The sequence below is a fragment of the Pteropus medius genome, unplaced genomic scaffold, assembly GCF_902729225.1.
Source record: "Pteropus medius unplaced genomic scaffold, Ma_sr-lr_union100, whole genome shotgun sequence".
Taxonomy (NCBI): domain Eukaryota; kingdom Metazoa; phylum Chordata; class Mammalia; order Chiroptera; family Pteropodidae; genus Pteropus; species Pteropus medius.
This window is the reverse complement of record NW_024349800.1, coordinates 66,865,786-66,881,348: the sequence shown is the minus strand read 5'-3', so window position 1 is coordinate 66,881,348 and position 15,563 is coordinate 66,865,786. Positions and strand designations below refer to the sequence as shown.

Sequence of the window (15,563 nt, the reverse complement as noted above, 5' to 3'; positions counted from 1 at the left end):
TTTTAATCAAACAGGTTTATTTTATTAATTATGCGTTTTCTTCTAAACTGGACCAGGAGTCAGATTCCTACATTTCTGTGCTAAGAATTGCTATAGTCTTAATGTAGAGATGAGGTGATTCCAATGTGAGAGATCCTGCATGAATGTGGGGTATTTCAAAGAATCTTAACTTTAATTCATTTATAGGGAAGAAATGCGAGATTATTACCAAAAGATAAGAGGAGTGGAAAGTCATTGCAAATAAAGAATCTTGTAGTTTATTCTAGACTAGAGCCAGGAGTGTGTTGGTTTGGCTATAAATTATTAAAGTTGGTATTTTGTGAAATTTTCTTTGAGTGGTTCTTTGTTTGGTTGAACAGGTTCAGCTGAGGCTGAGAAAACAGGAAGATTGTGCTTGGAAGGGGAGAAGGTTGTCTTTAGGCCAATACAGGTCAAAAATCTTATAAGAAGAGTCCCTAGACAGGATGTTTCTGCTTTTAAAAATATTGTCTGTTATGTAAATTCACATATCTGGTGTAAATTATACTGGCTAAGGCCTCTGCTTTCTTTTGATTCAGAAACAAGACAAAACAGATCTCTGCCCCAGAACACACAATAAAAAAGAGAAATCATAAGACTTTTCAAAACTTCTTAAGTGGTATGATTTCTTGATGTGTTCAGCATTTGAAAAACCACGTGAAAACAGAAGAAAGGTGTTTAGCATAGGAATTAACTTGTTTCTTGGCTGGGAAATGGGGCAGCATTTGAATCACTGGCTCTGTGGTGGTTCTGTTGTTTTTTTGAGCATTTTTTTTTCTTCTGCTTGATTGTCATCTCTTTTACAATTTCTGCCTTGGAAGATATCTCTTTATCTAGGGCAATTACCCTACTTATACAGGAGGCAAATTCAAAGCAAGTAATTGTTTTGTTTAACCAGAACTTCCATTTACAGCTGGTTCTAAGCTGAGTCATTGAGGTTTGTTTTATCCAGTTCAGGTCTTGATGCTTGCTTGCTTTATTATCTGGGAGTGGCAGGAACCTGGAATTCAGTTACATTTCTTTTCCATCTTTATTCATATTTGTTGTTTAATGCTGATAAAAGATGTCAAGTCCACATTCTTCTAATGTAGCCTTCTTCAACAGAGTCAGGGCTGTGAGGACTGGGGTACAAATGGGGTTTGAGTGCTCCTCCTCATTCTAAGTGCTACCACCCTTCCTGACAGTCTGGCTTAAATGCTTCTCAGCTTGAGGGAGCTTTCTCAGTTTATTCTGGCCCAGGTGGTCATTCCCTCCTTTGAATTCAGCCCAATTGTGGCAGATAGTCAAGTGGCAGTTAATCTTGTTTTGCTTTGTGATATCTCTTGTAGTTGACATTTGTTGTTAATGTTAAGCTGCTTGAGGACAAGGGCTGGTTTTAGTTTATCATTCCCTATACATTTTACAGTGACTCTTGTTTTTTCCCTGGCTTTTCTTTGGGAAGTTTTCTTGCCTTTCAAATGACAAGAGGATCCTTTGGAACATTTCATAAGAACTCTCAGAATCTTTTAGACTTCAGGCCATGCTGTGTTTGCCTATGGCTTTGATAAAAGCAGTTTTTTTTCCTTGCAGCAAACATAACCAAGATTCTGGGTAAAGACCCGGTACCGTAGATTAATACATACCTTGAGTAGTTTTTTGTTTGGAGAGAATATGACTGTGTCCTTTTACTTAGGCTTTAGTCACCAAATATTTTAAAGATAGAAACAAATAATGTACAGTACTTAGCTGTGGGTGTGGGGCAGATAAACGAGCAAACATTTAAAATTAAGATCTTCCATATTGGGTAAGATTAATTAATATTGTATAAAACACATTCTAATTTTGCTGCACTTACTCTGTAACATTAGAAATGAATGACCTGATTGATATTGTGCTCTGAGTTTCCTTTAAGGGTTTTCTTCATGAATGAGGGGTTTCAAATTTAAAAGGAATCTACATATTTTTATATAAATACCCCAGCTTTCATCAGAATTTTTTTTTAATGTTTTTTATTGCCCTATTGGAAGTCCTATTTTTGCCAAAGAGTCATTTAATATATTTTCCACACTGACTTTGGCTTGGTGGCCTGTAACAATTCTGGAGGAACTAACAATATGTTAATAAAAGTTGCCTGTGGTAGAATAATGACAATAAATATGTCAATTTTTGTTATGGGAGAAAAGTCTAAAATTCTACTTTAAAGGAGCTATTCTGAGCTCTTGAGGGGTTATTTTTAGACTTTCATTCCCCTCCCCCTAAGAAATTATGGGGAAAATACAAACTGTGAATTATTTCCTAAAATATTGCCCATGAAATATGACTACCTTAGTTTTAAAGCTTCTTTCATCAGGAGCTCTGACTTTTCTATAGCATTCAGAATGCTGACTCTTTAGCAGAGTCAGAATGGCCTTCCAAAGTTTTGTATGAGCCTATGAACCCATAAATTGTCTCCATAGCATCCATATTTCCACATTTCCTTTTGTTACGGTTATTTTGTTCTGAAGACCTTTTGCAAAATATCTTCATACCACAATATCTCAACTTTCAGGAAGTACAACTTACATATTATTTATGTTATGAGAAAATTTATTGCTTACATTATTATTTTTAAAAATTTTATTTCCTATTTCTGTCTTGTCCAAAAAGAATGGATTGGGGAAGTGCAGATATATTTTATGCATGGGGTCATGGAAAGTAATTTATTAAAAAATTTTTTTAATTGTAAAATATATATAATGTATTATAATTTTTACTTTTTCTTTTAATTTTGAATTTTTCTTTATTATTTCTATTCTCTCACTGAAAATAGTTCTTATTTCTGAGCCTCACACGCTTTTCTCACTGAGAATATCTTGTTATTCAGAGAGGATAAGTTGCCTTTTTTTCCCCAAAACATTTTTTGAAGTATTTTTATTCTTGAAAACAAGTTCACTTAGGAGCATCCAGTTTTGAGCATGTATAAATTTGCGCTGATATCTATACTAGATATTTTAAAAATTGAAGGTAAGACCACTTCTGATTAAGTTGGTTTCTGAAATAACATTTTATAGTCAAAATTTTTGTTCTGAGCTCTTTGACTTAGTCTGAGGTTTTGCAAAAGAAATTTTATCTGGGCCCTAACAAGTGTGAAACTGTGAAAGTGGAAATTTTAGTATGAATTTATTTTATAAGTTTATCAAATTTCTAAGGAAGTCATGTTTGATGAGCTCTAGGGAACTCTTGGTTATTTTTGTATTTTGGTTGTACAGTATCAAAAAAAATCTCGGTTTACATAGAAAAGTTTTTGTAAATGGTAACAATTTTTAAAAACACCTTGCCTAACAAGAATGATAAGGGCATCTAACATTTTTGAGCACTTAAGCACTACAGGCTCTTGATAAGAGCTTTATATATATTATTTACACAGCAACCCCAAAATGTAGGTAGTTATTTTTATCTCTGTTTTACAAATGGAAAAATTGAGGCACGTGAGTTAAGGTAACTAATAACAAAATTTACAGATAGTAGATGGCAGCACTAGGCTCAAATCTGGTACCCTTAACCACTCTGCTGTATTTGTATGGCTCTGAAAATGTTTCAGTTAGTCTGGTCTAGAAATTTTAAAATGGAGAACCAGGAAATTTTAATTTCCAAGTAGAATAACTAATATTCCTGAATTCATACTTATTCAGTTTTGAGTGATTATTGAATGTTTCTTGGCTAATTAAGTCTTCATTATGTGTTTGAAAATATTAGTGTTATTCAAAAAAAATCCTCAATCCTGTCTTTGTCTTTTATTCACTCAGAATTTTAAAACAGATAAAACATTGTTTTATACATTCAGTTCAAATTTTGTTTTAATTTTATCATTGACACTATTTGCAGCTGTAAAGCATGGTAGTATTATAACTTTGCACTTTAAAATTATTTAAAGCATTAGCAGGATGCATTTGCTGGTATAGCTGCGTTATAATTGAGAGATACTAAAGGAGTCTCTTGAAAACAAAAAGTAAAAAAAGGCAGGTTTTTTGTTTGTTTGTTTTATTTGAACTATTTATAATTGAACTTGCTTTTAGATAGCCAACAATTTCACAAATGAGAGAAGATTCTGGAACTCATCATATAGGTAATTGCAAATAACTCTTTAAAGTCTGAAATTTAGAGGCCATGCCTTAATAAAATTGATAATTTGAATCATATTGGCATCTTCTTAACAGCTTGTGCTTGTCTATGGAGCATGCCATATTTACTTATACTACATTTACAAATAGCTTTGTTTTTTCTGTCATTGTTTTATTATCACTAGTATAGATCTCATTATGTTTTGATCACCTTATTTTAGGACATACTAAAAAGTAATCTAAATGTTACCTATTTTTTTTCCCTTCTGCTGTGCATGATGTTCAATAGGTAAACCTTTCTTTTCTTTACTTACATGAACATATTAAAAAAATTTTGAGAATTCCAATATTTATGACCTTGCATAAAGTATAAAGATTTCACATAAATTTAGCCTTTTTAATTACGCAGGTATTATAGATGCTTATCTGTGGTCTCTGTTTTCAAATAATAGTTCTAATTAAATTTAAGTAGTAGAATATTTATCCAATAAACTTGTTTACAGTGGTAGTAGTATAGGAACTAATGAGCTTTTCCTCCAGAGTGTATACTAGTTCTTCATGTTCTGTGTAGTAACTTACCTTGTATGGTATTTTTATTGTTAGATTAAAATTATGTTTGAATACTCCCCCCTTCCCAATAACCTTAGGCTTTCATTTATGCTTACTGTTTTTTTTTCCTGTCCAGATAATGCTATAACTTGATAGGGATCATCTACTTTGTAAGATTTAACTTCATGAAACATCAGAAAGTTGAGATTTTTTTTCTCGCCATAAAAGGTGATCTCCAGTGACAAATAGCTATTACTTTATTTATTTATATGAGAGTCTTCCACTTCTTATTATCAGTGTTTTTGATGTGGTTGAAGAATTGGTTGGTGTTGATTTCTAATACTAATTGTTAATTTGCCCTGAGCCTGATTAATCTTGTTATATCTATTATCAGATATTTGTCTTAAATCTTAGAATTTTAATCATATTTTGATATGGCTTATTAAGGATAATCATTTTACCTTACACAAGCATGTAAGTATTGGAAGCTTATGATAATACTATCATAAAAGTAGGGCAAGAAGGACCCAAACTTTCCTATTATGGGCTCACTTATTTTGTAATAGTCATACTGACAGCCATGCTGAGTCATATAGAACGTGTGCTGAAGCAGTGTTGTCTGACACTTAATGGAATGCAGCATATGTGTGTGCTTGTACCATTTTATATGAGTGGAAATATACAGTTCTGAGTAAGACGAAAAAGAGGAAGAAACACCGGTACACAGCTATAGTCTTCCTAATCAAGGACACATTTTAAAGAATTTCACATTTAGCAAATGGACATAAATGGCTGGAGAAGCCTTTTAAGCAGATTGACCTAGTAGGTGTAATTGCCTGAAGCTTGTCTCCATTTTATTAAAATTGGCATATAACATATCTATGTGCATCTTTGTTATTAAAATCTTAAAAATAGTTAAAGTTTATTTTAAAAAGTGGAAGTAACAAATATTTGTAAAAGCCCTGATGTTTTTTGGACATAGTTTGAAAACCATTGTCCTTAGATAACTTGTTCCAAGCCCAGTCATTGTCTAAATTCAGGGAGAATAGGGTCTTCACTAATGACACAGAATCTCTGCCCTGAGATAGCTTGACTTAGAATGTATTTGTCTTGAGAGAAGTTGCATTATCAGGCAGAGCATGGATTTTGGCGGCAGAGGTTTGTTAATTAATTAAGAATGACTAAACAGATGAATTCTTTAAACTTGTGCCTTATTTCCCACCCTGTGAAATAGTGCTCTGTCCTGTAAACCAGCATTAAAGGACACTGGCCAAGATGTATGGCTGCACTCAGTAATACCAGGCATGGATCCGAATTGTCTTCTTTTAGGGAGAAAATCTTTTAGCATCTGTATCGAGAGCTCGAATATCATATAAGACTGTGTTATGCCGACGTTCCCCATCAAATGAATCAACATGAGTGGTATTGGCACATTAACTTAACTTCTTTCTGTTTGGGTACAGGATTTTAAATTGCTTCATAGTGTTGAGGATTTTCTTTATCTTCTGTAATTAAAAGTATTCAGATATGATAAAAGATTGCTTTATGAGTAAATGAAATCTTAATTATATATGGATTGGTACGTGAGGACAGAATAATCATTAGAAGGCCCTATATGGGCTTTGAAATGTTTGCATTTTCCATATTAATGCTTCCTTTATCAATACTATTAATGGTAAGATATTCCATATTGTCAATACTACTGACAAATGAATCTTAATTATATACCCTAAATTGTTTTTAAAAATTTTGGATTGTAACCCAAAACTGGAAACAACCAACAGATAAGTAAATGGTGGTATACTCGTACAGTGAAATATTACTAAAATTTCTTTTTAAAAAGAACTTGAAATAAATCTTAAAAAGATCATTTTGAAGAAGCCAGACACAAAGGATATATGCTCTGTGATTCCATTTATATGAATAGCAGAACAGGTAAAACTAAGTGATGGAAACCAAAACAGTGGTTATCTCTGGGTAGATGGATGGAATTGACTGCAAAAGAGTTGGAGGGAACTTTCTGATGGAAATGTTCTATATCTCGATTGGAATAATTACTTGGGTACACATGTTTGTCAAAATTCATCAAATGGTACATTAATATGTGTGTTTTATCACATATAATTATACTTAAGTAAGAACTATTTGGAATAGAAATCTAAAGTGAATAATAATGGTAGCAGTAGCAGTAAATAATAGAAATGACTAGTAATTATTGAGCTCTTATGTACCAGACAGCAACCCAGTGAGATAGGTTTTATTAGTTCCATTTAACATATAAGGAAACTGTATTTTAGAGAACATAAGTAACTTGTCCAAGGTCACAGAGCCAGTACATGTTTCAATTCAAAGATCTATTTGACTACGAAACCTAATATTGATACTTTCCTGGGTATGTATATTTAATGTATTAAATACTTTCTCGTCTTAACATTTGAGTATAATTTAAATTTATTACATGCCTTAAGGTCATTATTATGAACATTATTTTTTGTACTGAAGTGCATAGGGTTCTTTCCCATGAATTGAATAAACTAAATGTTTCCTTGAATTCTGTCATGTAATAATTCTGCTTCTTCCCTTACTGCTACTCTAATGGATTTTTTTCTTCCTTGGTTCCCCTTTCTACTTTTTTTCTCTTTTAATATGCTGTGTCCTGGAAATGACTCTTGATGATGTTTTTTTTTTTTATATAAAATATTTAAGTAAGAACCCAAGAGGCTCTTCTCTTCAACATAGTGTATGAGGTTTGGTGCATGAAATTTCTGATATATTTTGACTATTCAGAGCCAGAAGCCTATCTCCCTGCTCCTCCTACCTGCTTTTTAATTTACCATTTGGGTTTTGGTTGTAGTCCATTTAGAAGATTAAACTAGGGTAGTAAAACAGTTTTGTGTGTGTGTGTGGTGACTGACAAGTAATACTTAAACAGTAGGCCCCATTGTTGATTTAGCAAATTAGTGTGGGTCATTTGGTTCTAGGCCTAAAAGAAATCAAATTAAGTAAATGCTTACCAAATATTGGAGCTGGGGTGGAAACTTGTAACTTCCATTCTACTTGAGGTAACAGATATTGCTTTCGGTTATATTGACATAAATAGGGTGATTGCTTTTATAAAAAGAAACATTGTAAGTTAATAGCTTGAAAACAAAGTCTTTGAAAAATGCTTTAATTTGTGGCTTAGCCTGACCTCCAGAATGAACAATGATTATAAGGAGTTTTGCAAGGAAGACTTGGCTTTGTATACATTTATTTCTTTTATTTTATATTTTATATAGCCTGGCTATACAAAACATAGAGTTTTGGAGAGTTGGGGGGTGGGGGAGATATGACCTTTATTGCACTTATCCACCAGAGTGGAAATAATGTCTTTCCAAAACCAGATGTTTGTTCCTATAACTTTTGCATCACAATTAAAATCCAAACAGTTTTTAAAAAAACAGTCAACTCAATCAGAACCCACTAATTCAGAATCAATAGCTTCTTTGAAGCCACAGTAACAGTTAAATATGATTAAGACTGGAATACAGGAATTTGGTTGGTTGGAAAGCTAATTAAATTTCCAACTTGCTCAAATAGAATTATAAAAAGGCAAAATTGTGTTTTTCACAGAGATACAACTCACTGGAATCACCAACACTGGACAGCTGTTAGAGTATTTAGAGTAAGAAATCTAGGCATCCTTTAGACAGTCTTCTATTGTCCTTTCTTCCCAATCAGAGACTTGTGGATGTGTGGAATGACACCACCACCAGCAGTTGGAGCCTTGATGAGAGAGTCCAATTCCTCATCTCCACAAATATAGCAAGTTTCAAATGACGAGGGTTAACATGCTTTACCTTTAAGTCTTTTGATGCATTTCCTGCCAATTCACAGATCTCCGCGGTGAGGTACTCCAGGATGGTTGCACTGTACACAGCAGTAGTTGTGCCCACACATCATCCATGGCTGGTTGTTCAGGTGTTGATGAATATGGCCCACCAGAAACTGCAAGCCTACTCTCTGAGAGCGGGAACCTGCCTTTGTGTTGGCCTTTCTGTAGTCCCTTCTAGCCTTACTGCCAGCCATTTCAAATTCTGCTGAAGCTCTAACAAGCAAGGCAGAGAAAGGACTGTCAGACACCCAGCGCGATCCCACCACCTACTCCTTCATCATTCCATGATTCAAACTGGGCAGCCAAAAATATCTGTCTTCTGTCTGTCTACCTACCTACCTACCTACCTACCTATCTACCTATTTATCGTCTATCAACTGAATGGAGGCCAGACTGCTCATTTTGAATCTTCTCCACCTGATTTTATGGTAGCCATGGGAAAGAGAATATTTAAAATGTTTCAGACTATTAATATAATCTTGGTCAGTGGAAAGATTCTGGAAGGAATCTATAAAAACTGGGCAAATTATTATTATTCCATTTTAAGCCTTTAGATGTTATAATTTGAAAGGGGCATTTTCCCCATTCATCCAGCCTTCTCCTTCCAAATGTGGAAAAGAAGCCCATTATTATATGGATGAGATGTTTGAGAAGTGAGGAAAAAAACTGTTTCTCTATAGGTTGTAAATATTCATCATGTTTAAATGTTGATGTAGTCTATTCTAATTCGTATTGAAGGGGTTGAAGCTTTAGCTTTTCCTTTTTAAAAAACTGTACTATAATGCCATAAAATAGTGACTTAAATCAATAGCTTTATTGCTTGCTATGTTCAAGGCCCAGTAGTTATATAAGCAATGTGTGGCATAGTCTGTGCCATTACTATATTTAATAATCTAATTGTCTAAATTATGTAGGCTACCAGTTTAAAACAGAAAGTTATTGTCTTATTTTTATGACCAAGCTCTTCTGGTAGGAAATGCCTGATAGAAAATATAATGAATTTAATATTGTTAAAAGAATCATGTGTAGATTGCTTAGTATAGAGTGAATTGCTTAATAGGACAGTACATTTGTTGCTAGGATCTTTGGATATACATGAGAGATGAGAAAGAGAAATAAGTAATTGCTTTCCCATTTGTGAGTGGCAGACTTTTTTTTTTATGCATAATCTCAGAAAGTCTCAACCTTTTGGGGCAGAACTTCCTCAACTTGATAAAGACCATCTACAAAAAACCTACAACTAACATTAGATTTAATGGTGAAACATTGAATGCTTTTCTCTAAAGGTTGGAGAATAAGGCAAGGATGTCTCTTCTCACTACTCTTATTCAATATAGTGTTGAAAGTTTTAGCTAGTACAATAAAGCAAGAAAAATAAAGGCATAGAAAGAAATAAAATTTCTCTATTTACAGATGACATGATTGCCTATGTAGAAAGGAATCTAAAGGTAAACTCCTAGAGATGATATATGCATTAGCAAGGTTTTAGGATATAAGATAAACATATAAAAATCAATTACATTTCTGCATACTAATAATGAACACATGGAAATAAATACAATATCATTTACAATCACTTTAAAAAGTAAGGCTTAAGTGTATATCTAACAAGTGTGGATAGGACTTGTATGCTGAAAACTAAAATGCTGATTAAAGAAATCAGTGATCTTAATAAATGTTATATTCATGGATTGGAAGACTCAGTATAGTAAAGATGTCATTTCTTTCCAAATTGACACACAAATTTAATGCAATTTCTATAAAAATTCCAGTAAGATTTTTTTTTGCAGATATAGATGAGATTATTATAAAACGTACGTGGAAATACAAAGGAACTAGGATAGCTAAATATAAGAAAAAGTAGTAGGAATAATTTTACCTGACTTCAAAATTTATTATATAGCTACTATAATCAAGGTTGTGTGATTATTGCTGGGAGGATAGACATAGATCAATGGAATATGGTAGAGAACCCAGAGTAACAGAACAGAAACCTACACAAGCATCCCCAGAGGACTTTTTAAAAATTGAGGTATAACTCATAAACCATATAGTTTATCAATTTAAAGTGTACAATAAAATGGTTTTTAGTATATTCACAAAGTTGTACGACATTTACTACTACCTAATTCAGAACATTTTCATCACCTAAAAAGGAAACACTATACCCACTACTCATTGACAAACTGTTTTTTGATAAAATGAAAAAAACAATTGAATAGAGGAAAGCCTTTTTAATAATGGTGCTGAGCAGTTGGATATCCATAGGAAAAAAATGAACTTTGACCTAAATGTCACACATTATACAAAAATTAACTCAAAATGGACAACAGACTTAAATGTAAAACGTAAAACTGTAAACCTTTTAGGGAAAATAATAGGAGAAAAAATTTTGGAATCTAGAGATCGGCAAAGAGTTCTCAGACTTGACATCAAAAACATCCATAATAGGAAAAATTAATAAATTTGGACTTCATAAAAACTAAAAACTTTTGCTAAAGACCATGTTAAAAGGATGAAAAGACAAACTACTGACTGGGAGAAAATATTTGTGAATCACATATTCAACAAAAGAACTTCAAAACTCAATAGTAAAAAAACTAAATAATACAATTAGAAAATGGCAAAGACATGAAGAGACATTTGACCAAAGAAGATATATAGATGGCATATAAATATATAAAGAGATGTTCAACATTATTGGACATTAAGGAATTGCAAATTTAAACCATAATGTGATATGTCAGATAAAAAGTTTAATATAAAAAAGAATACATGAACATTATTAGATTTGGTAAATGGAAAAAAAAGCTAAAGAGGAAAACAAAAAGCACAAATGATTTCACTACTTATATAAACTTACACTAATATTTTGTTGTATTTTATGACTGTTTTTACTCTATGCATTTTTATTTTACATAGTTAACATGAGTATTTTTCCATATCATTTGAAATTATAAGTATAATTTTTAATGAGTTGTAATATTGTATGGATATACTGTAATTTATTTAACTATTCCTTTCTTTGACATTTAAAATATTTTCATTTTGTTGCCATTATAAATAATCCTGTGATGAATGCTTTTGTATATAAACCACTGTCAGGATTTCTAATTTTTTCCTTAGGATACATTCTTAGATACGGAATTATGGTGTCAATTGGTGTGGGCATCTTAGAGGGCTTGGAAAACTCCAAATACAGGATACTTTACAGAAATATTGTTTACATTTGTGTCTTCTCGGTCTTAAAAATTTTTTTTTGATTGTGGTAACTTCTGCTCTTTCTTGAATTTTTTTTCTCTAGGTTTCCAAACACTTTATCTTGGCTCTCCTCCTATAACTCTGTCCTCTTGTCAATCTTCGATGTTATTCCTCTTTACCCAGTAAATATTTAGATCATCTAAGATTCTCAGATTCCTCTCTCTTTACAGTCTTCCTTGGAGAACCAGAACCAGGCCCATTACTTCAACTACAGCTTTCAACCTAAAGACCCTAAATCTCATATCTCTTTTGAGTTTTAGTGCCCAGTTTCTAACTGCATATTGGACATCTTTACCTTATGCCATACAGATCTCACAGACTTAACTCATTTATCTAAAACTGAGCTCATTATCTAACCAAAATAATTTGCTCATCTCCACCCAGTAGTAAGTATAAGCCAGAAGTCTGGGAGTTAGCCTAGGTTACTTCTTGCATCTTGCCTTCCGCTTCTTATCGATCACTAAGTTTTAAGATTTTGCTTCCGAAATAGCTCTCTAATATGTTACCCGCCCTTCATTCTCTTTTTCACTGCCTTAATTTAGGCACTCATTTTTCTAATACTGCAGTACAGTCTTAACCGACATACCTATTTCTAGCCTTGTATTCCTCTGTTCCATCCTTCACACTAAAACCAGTTTGATCTTTTGAAAGCAAAAGTTGTAGCATGTTACTCACCTTTACTGTGTTCTGTCTCCTGGAAAACAAAGCTTACTTTCCTTAGCAGGCATCGATGACCCTGGTCTTGATTGCCATGGCTGCTGCCCATTTTTCAGCTTCATGCCTGATATGGTTGCCAGTCATGCTAGTTTCCTCTATATGTTATATATATATATTTTCCTGGCCTTTATGCTTTTACCCATTTTGTTTTTTTCTTCCTGATGTGCTCCCTCCATCTCCTATTCACTTGTCAGATTTCTTCCAAGTTCCAAGATTCAGGTAACATAACCTACGAGAAGCTTTCTTGACCTCCACAGTTAGAGGTTTTCTCATCTGCATTCCCCCATGCCACTCACCCATTTCTGTTTGCCATTCCCTACATTGGTGTACTTTTTTTTTTCGATTAATCTTTCCTAGACCATTATACTGGATTGTAATATATCCTCTTTACCACCTAAAGCAGGAATTGTATATACTTTTCATTTTCTCAAAATGAGAGAAAAGTGTGCAACATATATTCTTGACTAGATAAAGAAATGAATGGATGAAAGGTTTCATGAATGAAGGGTTATGTTGACCAATGAAGAAAAAGTTTAAGGAAAATCAAAGAATTTGGGAGTCATAAGAATTAAGTCTGAGTTCTACCATCATCTCTGAGTGGCTGTGTAATTTCAGGCAAGTCATTTCTCTTCTCTGGGCTTCAGTTCTTTTGCAAAATGGAGGTGGCAATAGTAGTAGCAATAGTAACACAATGGTTTTTAAATACTTGTGCATTCTAGTTAATATTGTTACCTATAAAACGCATCCATTATGTTCAGGCCACACATGTATAATGAACTGTCTTCACTGAAGTAAAAGAATTACTCAGAGTTTTGGGTAGACATACCCTTCAATTACAAGATCAGTTTACCTTGCTTTGCTATAATTTGGTTGCATTATTGACCCATTGCTTTTTCTTGCATTGTCTCATCACATACTTAGACACTGAAGATGGGTCAGGGTGAGTCAGTTTCAGAAAACAGCCTTCCCTGAAAGTAGTCCATAATACTTATGGTCTGTGATGTAAAATTTCCAAGATGATGAAGTCTGCAGATGTTAACGAGTTGCATGCTATTTTCTAATGTGGTTTGACTTTTTTAACTATTGTCAGTGACAAACTTGTGTACTACTAGTCCACCTTATTTTCCATGTTTTCTGTACAAAGATGTATAGTTAGAGCAGTGATGAGTAATATGTTTTTAAGAAGTGCTACTATAACCTTTAAGTCTAGATGAGTAAATTGAGCATTTAAAACTGTAGCTTTTTCACTGCTTTCAGATGACTGTATGTTTCTACCAAATGAATCAGTTTATGAATATGCATGAGCTTATAAACACAACTTTTTAAAAGAAATTCTTGTGTTTTGAGATAAATTACATTGGTAGTATTTTCCAAGTTTTGTGTGTGTGTGTGTGTGTGAGAGAGAGATGAAGTTTTCCATTAATATATATGTATATGTGTCTACATATTTTTTTCCTCCCACTCATACTACATTTTTTTCTGTACATCTAACTTAGACTCCCAGCTATTTCTTTTTTTTCTTCTTTTTAAAATTTTTTAATTAAGTTTATTGGGGTAACGTTGGTTATTACAATTATATAATTTTCAGGTGTACATTATCATTTGACATCTGTATATTCTATTGTGTTTACCACCCAAAGTCCAGTTTATACTTCATGTAAAGACATCTCTGGCTTTATTTTCTCCATCCTTTTTTTCCTTAGAGTTTCTTAATTTCACTGTCTTTTTCACCCTTCAGACAGGTGAAACAGTGCCTCATTTTAGACACAAGTGGGGGAGCTCAGCAGCTGGAGAGCTGGTTGACATTAGAGCAGTTAATGGCCTGTACCCAGTTTTCTCTTTTTTTTTGTCCATGTAAGGCGTGCAGCAGAGATGTGCCCATTTAGTCTTTTATTAATATGTAATTTGTGGGTTAGATAATTTCATCAAATTGTATTTACATTTGACCTGGAGATTCAACTTCGTGTTGCTTTGGAACATTTATCATTGTTAAAAATCACGTTTGGGTTCTGATCAGTGTGTTTGCTCTCAAGTTTTTCAGCCACATTCTGAGCTTTTCTGTTTTCTTCAGCACATTAACAGCACACAGCTCAGAATGGTCAAAATTTTTTCATTAGTGCCTTAATGAACATTCATAATATGTCATATTATGATATAATCCTTATGAATAAGGATTTCATAATGTCTTTAAAAAGTTTGAAAATAACTGCATTAGATGATTTCTAAGACTGTGTTTGAGCCTAAGAGTCTGAAAAATATTACAACCTTAACTTTGGTAGTGTTACCAGATGGGTCTATGATGACTTTATGGATGTTGCAACCTTACATAAGTTCAGTGTTACAAGACACTTTTGAAGCCCTATTTAATCTTCAGAGATAGTCTGTTCTTATGTGCTAAAGTGGCTCTATTTGGTAGTCTTTAGGGAAATGAACTGAAGTGTCAGAAATGAGCATGGGTAATTATATTTATGTGGCCAGTGCTGGTAATGCAATTTTTTGTTTAAGACTGCTAGTAAGACTGACTGACTTTGGAGTTGCACTGGGGTTATTTTCAAGAAATTGAACATGTTGTACTTTAGCCTACACTAGTTACCTTTGGTGTCGTTCGTGTTTTCTACGATCTGCCAGTGGTTACACCTGGCAATTCTATCAAGAAGGAGCTCTTTTTTTTATTCCAGAGTAAAGCTGTTTTTATTTACCCTTGAAACAGAGATCCACTTACATATTCATTTCTTTGTTTATTCCTAAACAAAATAGAGTTGGCTTTTTAGCCAGGATATTTTAGCTACTTGCAGATGAAAATGGGAAATTCTATTTGTAATATATATAGATTATTTACATTTATACCATTTTACATTTCTCACTTGCCATTTATAATCTGATAAGGATCTCATTGACAATTATGAGAGACTAATTTGGGTCATGTGGTTATCAATGAAATTTCAGTTCATTTCTTCTTTTCTTAATCTACCTCAGAGGAGATATCTATATCTATGACTTTTCGATGATGCCTTTGACACATGATAGTTTGTGTTACCTTGCCTGATGTATGAGGTAACTGTAGT

At 33.1% G+C, this 15,563-nt stretch overlaps 1 protein-coding gene and 1 pseudogene across 5 annotated transcripts in view; one reads left to right on the top strand and one right to left on the bottom strand.

Moving 5' to 3' along the window:
• SIK3 (SIK family kinase 3) overlaps positions 1 to 15,563 on the top strand; it is a 215,012-nt gene that overhangs the window by 44,956 nt on the left and 154,493 nt on the right. The window lies entirely within an intron of this gene.
• Positions 8,194 to 8,714, bottom strand: LOC120622024 (histone H2A.Z-like; annotated as a pseudogene).